This window comes from Eptatretus burgeri, chromosome 16 (genome assembly GCF_056783735.1).
Source record: "Eptatretus burgeri isolate ZD-2024b chromosome 16, Ebu_testis_v1, whole genome shotgun sequence".
Taxonomy (NCBI): Eukaryota; Metazoa; Chordata; class Myxini; order Myxiniformes; family Myxinidae; genus Eptatretus; species Eptatretus burgeri.
Window position 1 is genome coordinate 9,234,574 of NC_140976.1, and position 12,777 is coordinate 9,247,350.

The 12,777-nt window shown below is 48.1% G+C and overlaps 1 protein-coding gene across 7 annotated transcripts in view; it reads left to right on the forward strand.

Moving 5' to 3' along the window:
• LOC147010459 (uncharacterized) overlaps positions 1-12,777 on the forward strand; it is a 153,681-nt gene that overhangs the window by 67,764 nt on the left and 73,140 nt on the right. For 2 of the 7 annotated variants that reach the window (XM_085858788.1, XM_085858781.1), the window contains exon 1: positions 9,062-9,201. The exons of 1 other annotated variant lie outside the window; for it this stretch is intronic. The gene's annotated coding sequence lies outside the window, so the exon portion shown is untranslated. Of the gene's footprint in view, positions 1-8,936; positions 9,202-11,888; positions 12,020-12,777 lie in introns of those variants that run through there. 4 more of the 7 variants (XM_085858787.1, XM_085858786.1, XM_085858783.1 and 1 more) reach the window with 4 other exon arrangements.

A 12,777-nucleotide genomic window follows, 5' to 3' on the forward strand; every position in this document is an offset into this window, starting at 1 on the left:
CAATGTTTCAACCACTTCTCCAGATCTCCCTGTCATTGTCCCTACATTCCAGTTGTACATCAGTTGTACTCATCATGGTTTCCTTTTGAGGCGATGTTTTTAGGGCCGGATGCCCTTCCTGACGCCAACCCTTTTAGTCGCCTTTTACGACACGCAGGGATACGGTGTACCTATTCTGACTGGGGTACACACCGGGTGGATTCTAACTATACACATATACTTAATGGAATAACTAAGCTACGGGGACCTGTCTGTTGTGTGCTCATGGCTGCCAGATTCGTAACAATAGAACGGGTCCCCTACGGCTCGCTGGCCACGTGGTGCCACAGGATGGTAGTCACACGCAAGCACGATGGCACCCTGTGCCGGACAGTGGATCTTTCCCCGCTCAACCGGTTCTGCAAGAGGGAACCGTTTGCCGCCGAGTCGCTCTTCCACCTCACTCGTCGAATACCAGGGAATACATGGAAGACAGTAACGGATGCCTGGAATGGCTACCATTCCACCCCTCTTCGCGAATCCGACTGTCACTTGACAACGTTCATCACCCCGTTCGGCAGATGGCGCTACTGTTGAGCTGCACAGGGCTTTCTCGCTTTGGGTGATGGCTACAACCGCCGCTTCGACGCAATCTTGTCCGACTTCGGGTGCAAGGAGAGGTGCGTTGATGACACCACCCACTACGACGAGGACTTGGAGTCTCACTGGTGGCAGACCATAGACTTTCTGAAGACTGTCGGTGACGCAGGCGTGGTATTGAATCCTGACAAGTTCCAGTTTGAGCAGTGGGAGGTGGAGTTCGCCGGCTTCCCCATCACCGACACCTCCATCGAACCTTTGGCTAAGTTCCTAGATGCCATCAGGGACTTTCCAACGCCTAACTCCACCACAAACATTCGCAACTCGTTCGGCTTAGTGAACCAGGTGAGTAACTATGCTCAGCTGAGGGACATAATGACCATATTCAAGCCACTCCTCAGTCCGAAGTTCAAGTTTTTCCGGACCCCTGTACTTGAGGCATTTCAGGCCTCGAAAGTTGCCATCATCTCAGCAATGCAGGAAGGAGTGAGAATCTTTGGCATGGCAAAGAAGACCTGCCTCAGGCCTGATTGGTCTACAAATGGCATCGGATACTTCTTGCTCCAGAAACATTGCGGATGCCACTCAGAAGCACCGGACTGCTGCCTGGGTGGGTGGCACATCATTCTCGCCGGCTCTTGCTTCCTCTCCGGCGCCGGGTCAAGATATGCACTGATTGAAGGGGAAGCACTTGCCATTGCATGGGGTCTGGAACAAACCCGTTTCTTCACGCAGGGTTGCGACAACTTACTAGTCATGACGGACCACAAACCATTGGTCAACATTTTTGGTGACTGCACCCTTGATGAGATTACCAACACCAGACTCTTTCGGCTGAAGCAACACACCTTGCCTTGGCACTTCTCCATCATACACATGCCTGGGAGGTCCAATTTGGCCGCCGGCGCGACGTCTCGCCATCCCTCGCCGTCAATTACAGTAAGCTCCCTGGCCATCATCGATCAAATGGAACATGCGCCCGCCGCTGCGATCCGACGTGAAGCCGCCGAGATTTCGGCGCTACCATGGTCTTGAATTGTCGAAGAAACCCAGAATGACGACAACATGCATGCCCTGGTACAGACGGTCGTGAACGGCTTCCCAGTAACTGACAAAGACTTGCCTCATGCTTCTCCCTTCTGGCAGAACCGCGATGCACTCTACATCTCAGACGGTGCTGTCCTTTTTGAGGATCGAGTCGTTGTTCTGCCCTCGCTCTGCCATGCTGTTTTGGACAACCTCCACACCACTCACCAAGGGACCTCGTCTATGGAGCTCCATGCACGTGCCATCATCTTCTGGCCAGGGATCATCACGGACATCCACGCGATACGCGCAGCATGCGCCGACTGCAACTGCAATGCGCCGTCGCAGCCTCCTCTTTCTGCAGCATCAACGGTGCCGCCATTGACTCCTTTCGAATCTGACTACGCTGACTATTTCGATTTTGCAGGACACCATTACTTGGTTGTCGGTGACCGCTTGTCGGGTTGGTCGGAAGTATTCACGTGTCCTCCCAGTTCCTTGCACGTAGGTTCTGCGGGCCTCATCGGGTGCCTCCGCTCACTTTTCGCCACTTTTGGCGTACCGGAAGAACTCTCCAGCGACGGCGGGCCGGAGTTCACTGCCGGTGTTACCCGTGACTTTCTCGTGAGATGGGGCGTCGCATCTCATCCTCATACCACCCTCAATCGAATGGCAGAGCAGAGGTTTCAGTCAAAACCACCAAGCGGCTTCTGAGATCCGATGTCGGTCCCACCGGCATGCTCGACAACGACTGCTTCCTGCGAGCCCTCCTACAACTAAGAAACACGCCCGACCCCGACTGCAACATTTTGCCCGTCCAAATCATCTTCGGGAAGCCGCTGCGAGACTCGCTCCTTTTTGTGAACCACTGGAAAAGTTTTCCAACCCCAACATCAGGCCGACATGGTGGGAGGCCTGGGAAATGAAAGAGTCGTCGCTTCACACACGCTATGCTCGGTCGCAGGAGTCTCTGAACAGCCACGCTCTCCCTGCGCTCCCTCTCCATGCCGGAGACAGATGTTTCGTGCAAAATGGTGCGGGAAATCATCCCAAGTGATGGGACAGAACCGGCACGGTCACCGAGGTATTGGATCACGACAAATACCGCGTCAAGATTGACGGTTCGGGGAGGGTGACAACACGGAATCGCAAATTCCTCCGCGCATTCGTCCCGGTTTCAACGGACATTACCATGCCCGCTCCTGGCCCCTCGTCATACCCGCCGTGGCGAGACTCGTGGCCACCAACGGATGTCCGCACCTTCACTCAACCTCCTCCGTGTCAGTTTCTTGCACAAGATCCGCCTGCCCCCGGTCAGACACCAGAGAAGCCGCCTCCGCTTTTCGCTCCGTCAACTCCCCCTCGCGCGCCTCCTCCTGCGAGCGGCCCTCCAACGTCGTCGTCCTCCCCATCGAACCGTGTCACGCCACCTTCCTCACCTACAGATCCCATCGCTCCGACCTCACCACCCACGCCTCCTGCTGCATGTCCTCATCGAGCGACTCGAAAACCGGCCTGGCAGGAATCGGGTGACTGGTTGATGCAGTAGATAAGCTCGTGGTGTGGACCCCGAGCTGGGGGGGGATGAAGATTGATTGTCATTGCCCTCTGTCCTAGTGTCTTCTGCATTTGTCCGTTATTATTTTATTCATTATAGTTGGACATTATCGCTGTTTCGTATTATTATTATTATCATTAGTGCAATTGTATATCGCCAGTTAGTAATGTTCAATATGCAAACGCCGATATGAGATCTTCATTGTCAGTTCATGGCATTTTCCTGTGCACCATATCGTGTGAAAGTAATCAGACTAATATTGTCTATTTTACTTTTGTTTGCAGATAAAATGCCATTATCATTGTCAATAAAATATTCAACTTGACAAAAGAGTTCTTCTTGAGTTATGAAGCACGGCGTTTCACTCAATTAATTTACACTTTCTGCACATTCCATAAGTTTTTCTTCACCCAATATAATCGTCTGAACAGGAGAAAAAGTTAAGTTTAATGCTTTACTTAAATAAATACACTGAGTTAAAAAAAAATCGCTAATTTGTTAAAATTTTCAGATCTCACTCCAGATTTCGGTACTTATTTTGTTCATCAGATCCGATTCTCAAATCCGACATAATATTTCGAGATGGCGGACAAAGATGGCATGCCGCAATCCTGGTTTGGCATATTTTGTGTTTTTTGTATGATGAGGACCCCTAAATTATCTTCAAAAGGGGAGTTTCAATTAACCCAACACCCAATTTTCACCCCTGCACTTCCTTGGAGTTTTCTTAGTATGCATGCAGTTTCAGGCTGCGAGGTTTTGGAGTTATAGTGGATAAACACAAACACACACATTTACTTCATAGGGATGAAGTAAATGTTGATAGGTGATCTTTGTTAATAATCTATCTATAATTCCAGCTGTGTGTCTCTGTGTGTGTGTGTGTGTGTGTGTGTGTGTGTGTGTGTGTGTGTGTGTGTGTGTGTGTGTGTGTGTGTGTGTGTGTGTGTGTGTGTGTGTGTGACCGCTGTTTCTCGACAGCCATTGGTCCGATATAATTGAAACTTGCCAGCTACATCGCTGGGGACATGAGTATGTGCCTTTTCAAGGTTTGATATTAATCGGACAAGTGCTTCCCAAGTTATGGCCATTTATTTACCAACCAATGACAAGACAGTTGCTGCGGCCATTTCTTTACCAAACCAATGACAAGACACGTTGCTGCGTTGGCGTGACCGATGGGGAAAGGGCACCTTAGTTACCGTGGCGTAGGAGTGGCAATGGTCAATGGCAACGAATGTCATGGCAAGCAAAGACAGGGAGGTAAACTTGATTTTAATTTGGATTTTAATTAACTCTGTGTGTGTAAGTATCACATCAGTTGTTACTTCAATGCAAGCGATAATTCATGGAATGCATGTGAACATTCCCTACGGGCACGCACCACTTCCGGATAGTGATGACTTACTGTATTATAATAATTTCTCGATTTCTTATGCGCATTTATAGATACTCACAATGCCCCAATCCAGTCGTCGTTTACAAGAGCGAAGGAACGGCTTGTGCGGTTGTTTGAACGTTTTTTTTTTCTTCTGGTTTGCATGTACAGTCACGCACGTATGGGCACTCCAAAGCGAAGGAACGGCCTGTGTGGTTGTTGTTTCTGGCACGCGGTTTGAATTTTTTTTTGCACATACGGCCACACGTACGGGCAAGCACGTACAGGCACGTACTAGTAACTTTAATCAAGGATTGGAACGTTTGTTTTATATTACTCTGTTGGTGTGGGTTCGACTTCCAGAGACGTTTTGTGTTTAATTACCTCCGCCACCGAAGGTGAAGGAGGTAAAGTTTTCACCCCTTTTGTCTGTTGGGTAGTCGATCTATCTACCCTTATTGTCAGGTTTTCCGTCGTTATGTCTGTCTGTCCAGGCCAGTACTCCGTTAATTGTGGGCCGATTTTGATGAAACTCTGGTGGGAGGTTCATACCATGACCGAGTTGTGCGCGTTTGAGAACCGTTGCTATGGACCCCTCGGTTGCCTAGCAACGGGCCTTTGAAATTTTCAAAAAAATTAAAATATCTAAATTCAAAAATCAAACTATGATCGTTTGTGGGCAACACATTCAGCCTCCTTGACAAAAAAGTTCAGCCCGCTCCCATGAAAACTCTCGGAGAAGATAGACTTTGAATGAACCCTGGTCGAAAAAAAATTTAAAAACCAACTTTCTTATATCTCAGAGACAATGAGTCAGATATACATGAAACTGTTATGGTAGGTTCAGGGTATGTCCTAGTTATGTGTGAGAAAGAACCGTTACTATGGACGCTTTTGTTGGCTAGTAATGGCTGAAAAACGACTAAATTCGACTTGATAGACTACCCATGTCCACCTACTGGCTTGTTTGTTTGTTACTTGGTGAAAAACATTTTTTTTTGCCAAATATGTTGGTCTGTCGTGTTTGTCTGTCTGTCACACGATTTTTGGCCACAGTTTTCAAACAATCGTTCTGAATTTTTTTTGTGTGTAGGTAAACGGCGAAGGACGGCAAAGCTAAATTTTGGTGAAGATCTGAATCCAGATCTGGATCTGAGAACTTTTTAAGTGATTCTTCACCATTGAGAAAATGGGGCCTGATATGTTCTCATGGATCAGGCATTACGTTGCGGAGCAATGTGCTCTACTGAGTGTCCTTCCAGTTACTTAAAGCAATTGATTCAAAGGATTTATAAATTAATGAGTTGCCGAACTTGTTCCTATTTTGTGCAAAAACAATTCAGAGGTAAAAACATTCCTGAGAGTGTGACAAAAACACTCCCTCCTCGGTTCGTTGGTGAGCTTGAGGAAAAGTTATTGTTTGAAAAATGATAAAAACTAAATATCAACCAAACCATTCCTTGTGTTTCTGATTGATCACAACAACCTTTGAATCGGCTCCTCCACCTTGGGGTCCGACATTCCAGGTTCCTCCACCTTGGGGTCTGACATTCCAGGTTCCTCCACCTTGGGGTCTGACATTCCAGGTTCCTCCACCTTGGGGTCTGACATTCCAGGTTCCTCCACCTTGGGGTCCGACATTCCAGGTTCCAAGACCACTGTGGATGGAATGTTGTGGAGCACGAACGAAGGGTTAAAAGCCGAAACGTCAACGTTTTAATCCTTCCCGCGTTTGTTACTAGTACGGGCCCGTAGGTGAGTGCCCGGAGGTGAGTGCCAGTAGGTGAGTGCCAGTAGGTGAGTGCCAGTATGTGCAGCCCTCTCTCGCCCCTCTCTCTCGCCCCCTCTCTCTCACCCCTCCTCTCTCGTCCCCTCTCTCTTGCCCCCTTCTCTCGCCCCCACTCTCGCCCCCCCACTCTCATCCCCCTCTCTAGCCCCCTCTCTATCCCCCCGAGCCTCGCCATTCCTCTCTCCCCCCTCCTCTCTCGCCCCCACTCTCATCCACCCCTCTCCCGTCCCCCTCTCTCGCAGATATTCGGCGACAGATAAATGGCCATAACTTGGGAACTGCTCGTCCGATTAATATCAAACCTCGAAAAGGTACATCTGCGGGTCCCCAGCAATATTCCTGGCAAGTTTCAATCAGATCGGACCGGCGGTTGTTGAGAAACGGCGGTCACACACACACACACACACACACACACACACACACACACACACACACACACACACACACACACACACACACACACACACACACACACACACACACACACACACACACACACACACACACACACACACACACACACACATTATAGATAGATAACCTGATCAATGTCATGCTCATTTGATCCATCGATTTACTTGTTTGCCAATGAACATCGACACCGACCGGTTTATTTGTCTACCAAGAAACATCGACACCGTCCGGTTTAGTTGTCCACCAAGGAACATTGACACCGACCGGTTTACTTGTCCACCAAGGAACATCGACACCAACCAGTTTACTTGTCCACCAAGGAACATCGACACCGTCCGGTTTACTTGTCTACCAAGGAACATCGACACCGTCCGGTTTACTTGTCCACCAAGGAACATCGACACCGACCGGTTTACTTGTCTACCAACGGACATCGACACCGTCCGGTTTACTTGTCCACCAAGGAACATCGACACCGTCCGGTTTACTTGTCTACCAAGGAACATCGACACCGTCCGGTTTACTTGTCTACTAAGGAACATCGACACCGACCGGTTTACTTGTCTACCAAGGAACATCGACACCGTCCGGTTTACTTGTCCACCAAGGAACATCGACACCAACCAGTTTACTTGTCCACCAACGAACATCGACACTGACCAGTTTACTTGTCTACCAAGAAACATCGACACCGACTGGTTTACTTGTCTACCAAGGAACATCGGCACCGTTCAGTTTACTTGTCCACCAACGACCATCGACACCGACCGGATTACTTGTCTACCAAGAAACATCAACACCGACCGGTTTACTTGTCTACCAAGGAACATTGATACCGTCCGGTTTACTTGTCTACCAAGAAACATCGACACCGTACGGTTTACTTGTCTACCAAGGAACATCGATACCGTCCGGTTTACTTGTCTACCAACGAACATCGACACCGTCCGGTTTACTTGTCTACCAAGGAACATCGATACCGTCCGGTTTACTTGTCTTCCAATGAACAACAAGACTGTCAGGTTTACTTGTCTACCAACGAACATCGATACTGACCAGTTTATTTGTCTACCAAGGAACATCTACACCGTTCAGTTGACTTGTGCACCAACGAAAATCGACACCGACCGGTTTACTTGTCTACCAAGGAACATCGACACCGTCCTGTTTACTTGTCTACCAAGGAACATCAACACCATCCAGTATACTTGTCCAACACGAAATATCGACACCGACCGGTTTACTTGTCTACCAAGGAACATCGACACCGTCCTCTTTACTTGTCTACCAAGGAACATCAACACCATCCAGTATACTTGTCCAACACGAAATATCGACACCGACCGGTTTACTTGTCCACCAAGGAACATCGACACTGATTGGTTTGCTTGTCTGCCAAGGAACATCGGCACCGTTCAGTTTACTTGTCCACTAACGACCATCGACACCGACCGGATTACTTGTCTACCAAGAAACATCAACACCGACCGGTTTACTTGTCTACCAAGAAACATCAACACCGACTGATGTACTTGTCTACCAACGAACATCGACACCGACCGGATTACTTGTCTACCAACGAACATCGACACCGGCCAGTTTACATGTCTACCAAGGAACATCGACACTGACCGATTTACTTGTCCACCAACGAACATCGACACTGACCAGTTTACTTGTCTGCCAAGGGTCATCGACACCGACCGGTTTACTTCTCTACCAAGGAACATCGACACCGACCGGTTTACTTGTCTACCGAGAAACATCGACACTGACCGGTTTACTTGTCTACCGAGAAACATCGATACCGACCGGTTTACTTGTCTACCAACGAACATCGACACCGTCCGGTTTACTTGTCTTCAAACGAACATCGACATTAACCTTCACCATCAGGACAAGTTATTCTGATTTTGGTCACGTGATTGAAAATGATCACCATGATCAGATGTACAAGGTGTGTGATTATTATTTATTTAATAAAATTAAACCTCATCTCAAATCCCAATGGAATACATCGGGTCTCTCCCCCCTCTCATGTTCAAACAGGTTTCCCCATGGACCATGATGTGCTTCACCACAAAAATCGAACACCTTTCATTGTCTTTTGCACACCTGTCACTGTCAGCCCCACCCATGTTGATTGTAACCTGATCCCCAGGTTTGCGCAGCAGTTGCTTGTTTATTACACGTCACCCACAGGAACATCGGCAACAACCTTCCGTCGATGATCCCGACCTGGTGATCGGTGACCCAAAGGGTGCTCGGTGACCCAGGGGGTGATCGGTGACCCAAGGGGTGCTCGGTGACCCAGGGGGTGATCGGTGACCCAAGGGGTGCTCGGTGACCCAGGGGGTGATCGGTGACCCAAGGGGTGCTCGGTGACCCAAGGGGTGCTCGGTGACCCAAGGGGTGCTCGGTGACCCAAGGGGTGCTCGGTGACCCAAGGGGTGCTCGGTACGTGTTTTCTGTTTAATATAAATGACATTTCTAAATGAACACATGATGTTGATGAGATGAAAATAAGATGAAGAGTTTAACTTGATATCAAGGGAAGGACCATCGGTCTCGTCTCTCTACTCTTTCCCTCGCTCGCTTATCAGGGGGGACCGTGGGGGGTCCGGGGGTCCTTGTTTACCTTCACTCGTGTTCAGAACTCGGTGATGTTTGTTTTTGTCCCAAAGGAAATCAGCTCTTCCTCATAGTTTGCGACTTGTCCGTCCGTCCGGAGTCTCCTCATTAAACCGATATGTTGTATGGGAGAGAATAGTACAGGATTACATGGACATATGTATGTATATATATATATATATATATATATATATAAAAATATATACACAGGGTGGCCTTAAAGTCGCTTTTCCCCCTTCCCAGTGAAGCATTGTTCTTGCACTCCTTTAATATACAGGTTTTTTGTACAATACTAACAATAATTAATTTGACATTGTATCTGTATGTGCTCCATCCTTTTTCTGAGTCAGTGTTTCCACATACCATCGTGGGCGAGGGGGCGAGGGGGCGAGGGCAGAGGGGAAGGGACCGAGGGAAGTGCGAGAAATTTATCAGCGGTAAAATAACTTTTAGGCAACCATGTACATATATAATCCACCAACGAACATTGATAACGACCGGTTTATTTGTCTACCAAGGAACATCGACACTGTCAGGTTTACTTGTCTACCAACGAACATTGATACCGACCGGTTTATTTGTCTACCAAGGAACATCGACACTGTCAGGTTTACTTGTCTCCCAACGAACATTGATAACGACCGGTTTATTTGTCTACCAAGGAACATCGACACTGTCAGGTTTACTTGTCTCCCAACGAACATTGATACCGACCGGTTTATTTGTCTACCAAGGAACATCGACACTGTCAGGTTTACTTGTCTCCCAACGAACATTGATACCGACCGGTTTATTTGTCTACCAAGGAACATTGACACTGTCAGGTTTACTTGTCTCCCAACGAACATTGATACCGACCGGTTTATTTGTCTACCAAGGAACATCGACACTGTCAGGTTTACTTGTCTACCAAGAAACATCAACACCGACCGGTTTACTTGTCTACCAAGGAACATCGATACCGTCCGGTTTACTTGTCTACAAACGAACATCGACACCGACCGGTTTACTTGTCTACCAAGGAACATCGACACCGACCGGTTTACTAGTCTACCAACGAACATCGACACCGACCGGTTTACTTGTCTACCAACGAACATCGACACCGACCGGTTTACTTGTCTACCAACGAACATCGACACCGACCGGCTTATTTGTCTACCAAGAAACATCGACACTGACCGGTTTACTTGTCCACCAACGAACATCGACACCGACCGGTTTACATGTCTACCAAGGAACATCGACACCGACCGGTTTATTTGTCCACCAACGAACATCGACACAGACCGGTTTACTTGTCATTGGGATGGGATGGGGTTGGATGAGTTTGTATGTCAGTATGGTTCCCGATGGAAGGGCTCGGAGGGGGTTGTAGGTTAGTAAGGTTCCCGATGGAAGGGCTCGGAGGGGGTTGTAGGTTAGTATGGTTCCAGATGGTAGGGCTCGGAGGGGGTTGTAGGTTAGTAAGGTTCCAGATGGTAGGGCTCGGAGGGGGTTGTAGGTTAGTAAGGTTCCAGATGGTAGGGCTCGGAGGGGGTTGTAGGTTAGTAAGGTTCCAGATGGTAGGGCTCGGAGGGGGTTGTAGGTTAGTAAGGTTCCAGATGGTAGGGCTCGGAGGGGGTTGTAGGTTAGTAAGGTTCCAGATGGTAGGGCTCGGAGGGGGTTGTAGGTTAGTAAGGTTCCAGATGGTAGGGCTCGGAGGGGGTTGTAGGTTAAGGTTCCAGGATGGTTGAGGTGGGAAGGGGCACGGTTTGCTGTGGATTGCTTGATATCATGAGTCATGAGACGAGAGAGAGGCAACCTTGGACAGGTAACCAAACTTATCGTTGATTGATCAATGACAAGGAACAACTCGGTGTTGAACTTCTCCTTAATGGATGTGATCACATTACAGGGTCTTCATCATCTCCATCGTCGATCCGGTGGTTCCGCATCAGGACGAAGCTTGGCGATGAATTGGACTCGTTATGGCAACAAAGTTTAATCCCTCGGTTTTTATTCGAGGTCCTGAAGTTCTGTCCACTGGGAGTTTACACGTTGAACAAGACCCGAGTAAGGACCACGTGATGTTCACATTTCTGTTGTTCTCTTGAATACAGACTCTGGTTTGGTGAAAACACTCAAAGACTGTTCGGAATCACAACGAGCAAGAATCTTAAAATGGAAACCCGTCCGCATGGGTCTTGTACTCGAACTAAACTCGAGGAAAATACCAACTAATAAATAAATAATAAATGTGAAGTTTATTTATCCGTTTTCTCCATATTCTCATCATAATCGGGTTTATTGATATTTTATGACGAAAGTTTAAGGGGTAAATCGGACGGAGGAGGAAGAACAGCTGAATCCAGTTCACCCGGTTTGTCAATGACCCTTGTGATTAATTTACCCGAATGAGAACAATTCACATTTCTCAAGTGTGTCACGTGACGTTATCTGTCCCTCAAGTTATTCACTTTCTGGGGATTTTAGCAAAGAATGTGTCACCTGGTGTTGGCTTTGTCACTTAGTGGTTCGGGTCGCAGCTTGGGATCCTGGAGTCCTGAGTTCAAGCCCCGTTGGCCGCTGAATTAAAATACACCAGGAGGTTGACTCAGCCTGTCATCCTTCCGTGGTCGGAAAAATGAGCACCAGTGTCGTGGTAAGGGGGACACTGCATCAGCGGCACAGCCGCGTCCCAACCAATGATGTAACCAGCAGTCACAGGCAGAGAGAATGAAAAAGAGAGAGTATGAGAGAGAGAGAGTATGAGAGAGAGAGAGTATGAGAGAGAGAGAGAGAGAGTATGAGAGAGAGAGAGTATGAGAGAGAGAGAGAGTATGAGAGAGAGAGAGTGTATGAGAGAGAGAGAGTAAGAGAGAGAGAGTATGAGAGAGAGAGAGAGAGAGAGAGAGAGAGTATGAGAGTATGAGAGAGAGAGTATGAGAGTATGAGAGAGAGAGAGTATGAGAGAGAGAGAGAGAGAACGAGAGAGAGAGAGAGAACGAGAGAGAGAGAGAGAGAGAGAACGAGAGAGTATGAGAGAGAGAGAGAGAGAGAGTATGAGAGAGAGAGAGAGAGTATGAGAGAGAGAGAGAGAACGAGAGAGAGAGAGAGTATGAGAGAGAGAGAACGAGAGAGAGAGAGAGAGAGAGAGAGAGAGAGAGAGAGAGAACGAGAGAGAGAGAGTATGAGAGAGAGAGAGAGAGAGAGAGAGAGAGAGAGAGAGAGAGAGAGAGAGAGAGAGAGAGAGAGAGAGAGAGAGAGAGAGAGTATGAGAGAGAGAGAGATGTAGAGAGAGAGAGAGAGAGAGAGAGAGAGAGAGAGAGAGAGAGAGAGAGAGAGAGTATGAGAGAGAGAGAGAGTATGAGAGAGAGAGAGAGAGAGAGAGAGAGAGAGAGAGAGAGAGAGAGAGAGAGA